Raw genomic sequence first — 4,305 nt, 5'->3', positions numbered from 1 at the left:
AAAATTCAGAAAACCACCCCACCCCTTCCTTTCCTCCACCCCTTTGGTACGAGCCTCATGCACATGCACGATTTGATAGGGCACAGAAGAAACACGTGCTGCTTGGCTGTCCTGTTTTGCGAAAAGAATTCTTGCATTACTCGAAACTTAGGGATTACAATCGCCACACAACAGTTTAGCATTGCAACTTGCAAAATTTAGCCATGAAATGACTAGCACTATTCTCGTTCTATCAAATACGAGTAATGCAAGAACCACTTGCCTCCATACTACTAATGATCTCTCTAATCAAGAATGAATACTTTGATTTGTCATGATCTCCACCTTTGGTCATGGCTAGAGCCTACAAGCAGTCAGATTCAATGTCAACAGGTAAGTTACTCCACTGAAGAGAAGCACCTTCCATGATTGCCAAAATGTTAGCTTCCAAAACAACAATGCCTGTGTGGAGATGTTGATAAGAGCTAAAGATGATGGAGCCCACATGGCCCCTTGGGATCATACCTTCTTCTGCCTTTTATTCCAATACTCAGTCGGTCGGTGTTCAACTTTCCTCGTCCGGGGACCGGTTTAGTCCATGGTACAGCTACATCCGAGTTGGTGATATTACATGTGGACCTTGTGTGCTGAAAACCCGTAATAGCTATTGAATTTACTTTGATTGGATTACCATTAGCATTAAGTTGCAAAGATCACGAAGCCGCCAAATAGCACGGGAGGAATTGAATAGAGACATCCATGAGAGGTGCAAATTTGTGTAATCAGTCTCACCGAGTTTATGTAATCGGTCTCACCGAGATTACATTATGCCCTAACCCTAACCATATCGGTCCTACCGAGTTGCATGTCGGTCCCACTGAAATCACTAACGGTCACTAGGTTTACTAAATCGGTCTGACCGAGTTTGTTGATTCGGTCCCACCGAGATTGTTAAATTGTGTGTAACGGTTAGATTTTGTGTGGAGGCTATATATACCCCTCCACCTCCTCTTCATTCGTGGAGAGAGCCATCAGAACAAGCCTACACTTCCAGCCTCCTATTTCTGAGAGAGAACTACCTACTCGTGTGTTGAGGCCAAGATATTCCATTCCTACCATATGAATCTTGATCTCTAGACTTCCCCAAGTTGCTTTCCACTCAAATCTTCTTTCCACCAAATTCAAATCCTGTGAGAGAGAGTTGAGTGTTGGGGAGACTATCATTTGAAGCACAAGAGCAACGAGTTCATCATCAACGCACGATTTGTTACTTCTTGGAGAGTGGTGTCTCCTAGATTGGCCAGGTGTCACTTGGGAGCCTCTGACAAGATTGTGGAGTTGAACCAAGGAGTTTGTAAGGGCAAGGAGATCGCCTACTTCGTGAAGATCTACCGCTAGTGAGGCAAGTCCTTCGTGGGCGACAGCCATGGTGGGATAGACAAGGTTGCTTCTTCGTGGACCCTTCTTAGATGGAGCCCTCCGTGGACTCGCGCAACCGTTACCTTTCGTGGGTTGAAGTCTCCATCAACGTGGATGTACGATAGCACCACCTATCGGAACCACGACAAAAAACATCTGTGTCTCCAATTGCGTTTGAATTCTCCAAACCCTTCCCTTTACATTCTTGCAAGTTGCATGCTTTACTTTCTGCTGCTCATACACTCTTTGCATGCTTGCTTGAATTGTGTGAAGATTGCTTGACTTGTGCTAAAATAGTTAAAATCTGCCAAAGACTAAAATTGGGAAAAGGTTAAGTTTTTAATTGGTCAAGTAGTCTAATCACCCCCCTTCTAGACATACTTCAAGGTCTTACAACATACCTCCCCCCTCGCATCATGTTTTTTCTGAAACAGATACCCCACGTCCTATTTATAGCTTATAGCAATTTTTTCTTCCCTAATGTTTACTCCCCCACCTCTCACCGAACAACCTCGAAAAACGGAGTAAGCATGCACCAAAAAATTCAAAAAACCACCCCACCCCTTCCTTTCATCACTCCTTTGGTACTAGCCTCATACACATGCACGATTTGATAGGGCACAGAAGAAACATGTGCTGCTCGGCCGCCCTTTTTTGCAAAAAGAATTCTTGCATTACTTACAATCGCCACACAACGGTTTAGCATTGCAACTTACTAAAATTAGCCATGAAATGACTAGCACTACTTGCGTTCTGTCGAATATGAGTAATGCAAGAACCGCTTTCCTCCATATCACTAATGATCTCTCTAATCAAGAATGAATACTTTGATTTGTCACGATCTCCACCTTCGATCATGGCTACAACCTACAAGCAGTTAGAGTCAAAGAAGCACCTTCCATGATTACCAAAATTTTAGCTTCAAAAACAACAATGCTTGTGTGGAGATGTTAATAAGAGCTAAAGATTATGGAGCCCACATGGCCCCTTGGGATCATACCTTCTCCCGTCTTTTCTTCGAAGACTCAGTCATTCGTTGCTCAACTTCACTCGTCCAGGGACTGGTTTAGTCCATGGTGGCTACATCCAAGTTGGTCATATTACATGTGGACCTTGTGTGTTTGAAAACCTGTGACGTCCCTGATTCAATCGTACACTAATCATACATGCAAATATGTACGATCAAGATCATGGGACTCACGAGAAGATATCACAACACAACTCTAAAAGTAAAATAAGTCATACAAGCATCATATTATAAGCCAGGGGCCTCGAGGGCTCGAATACAAGTGCTCGAACATAAACGAGTCAGCGGAAGCAACAATATCTGAGTACAGACTTAAGTCAAACAAGATGCCATAAGATGGCTAGCACAAACTGGGATATCGATCGAAAGAGGCGCAAACCTCCTGCCTGGGATCCTCCTAAGCTACTCCCAGTCGTCAGCGGCCTGAATGTAGTAGTAGGCACCCTCGGTGTAGTAGGGGTCATCGTTGACGGTGGAGTCTGGCTCCTGGGATCCAACATCTGGTTGCGTCATCCGAGAAGAGTCGAAAGGGGTAAAAGAGGGAGCAAAGCAACCGTAAATACTCATCCAAAGTACTCGCAAGCAAGGATCTACACTACATATGCATGGGTATATGTGTAAAGGGGCAATATTGGTGGACTGAACTGCAGAATGCCAGAATAAGAGGGGGATAACTAGTCCTATCGAAGACTACACTTCTCGCAGCCACCATCTTGCAGCATGTAGAAGAGAGTAGATGGTAAGTTCACCAAATATCATCGCATAGCATAATCCTACCCGGCGATCCTCCCCTCGTCGCCCTGTGGGAAAACGATCACCGGGTTGTCTCCGAAACTTGTCTGGGTGTGTTTTATTAAGTATCCGGTTCTAGTTGTCATAAGGTCGAGGTACAACTCCGGGTCGTCCTGTTACCGTGGACACGACTATTCAAATATATCAACTTCCCTACAGGGGCGCACCACATTTCCCAACACGCTCGATCCCTCTGGCCGGACACACTTTCCTGGGTCATGCCCGGCCTCAGAAGATCAACATGTTGCAGCCCTACCTAGGCACAACAGAGAGGTCAGCACGCCGGTCTAAATCCTAAGCGCACAGGGGTCTAGGCCCATCGCCCATTGCACACCTGCACGCCTAAGCACACAGGGGTCTAGGCCCATCGCCCATTGCACACCTGCACGTTGCGTACACGGCCGGTGAGCAGACCTAGCAACCTCCATTACAAAGGAAGTTGCATTACGCGGTCCAACCCGACACGCGCCGCTTAGTCCCTGACGTCAAGAAGGCTTCGGCTGATACCACGACGTCGAGTGCCCATAACTGTTCCCGCGTAGTTGGTTAGTGCGTATAGGCCAATGGCCAGACTCGAATCAAATATCAAGATCTCGTTAAGCGTGTTATTATGTAGTAACCGCGAACGCCGACCAGGGCCAGTCCCACCTGTCTCCTAGGTGGTCACAACCTGCCCTGTCGCTCCGCCACAAAGTAACACTCGGGGGCCGTCGGAACCCAGGTCCACCACTACCTGGATGGAACCACCTGTCCTTTCAGCCCCATATCTGAATCACTTGCGGGTGCTCTACGAGCCGACCCGACTTTAGTCACCACCTGTATAGTATGCATGCATGTATGTATGTATATACCCGTGATCACCTCCAGAGTGATCACGACCCGATAATACAGCATGGCAGACGGACAAGAATGTAGGGCCATTGATGAAGTACTAGCAACCTATACTAAGCATGTAGGATTGCAGGTAAAGGTATCAACAGTTGTAGTAACAATGACAGGCTATGCAGCAGAATAGGATTAACCGAAAGTAGTAAAATGCTAAACTACTCTAATGCAAGCAGTAGAGAGAAGGAATAGGCGATATACGG

Source organism: Triticum aestivum, chromosome 5B (assembly GCF_018294505.1).
Source record: "Triticum aestivum cultivar Chinese Spring chromosome 5B, IWGSC CS RefSeq v2.1, whole genome shotgun sequence".
In the NCBI taxonomy this organism is placed as follows: domain Eukaryota; kingdom Viridiplantae; phylum Streptophyta; class Magnoliopsida; order Poales; family Poaceae; genus Triticum; species Triticum aestivum.
This window is presented reverse-complemented; position numbering follows the sequence as displayed.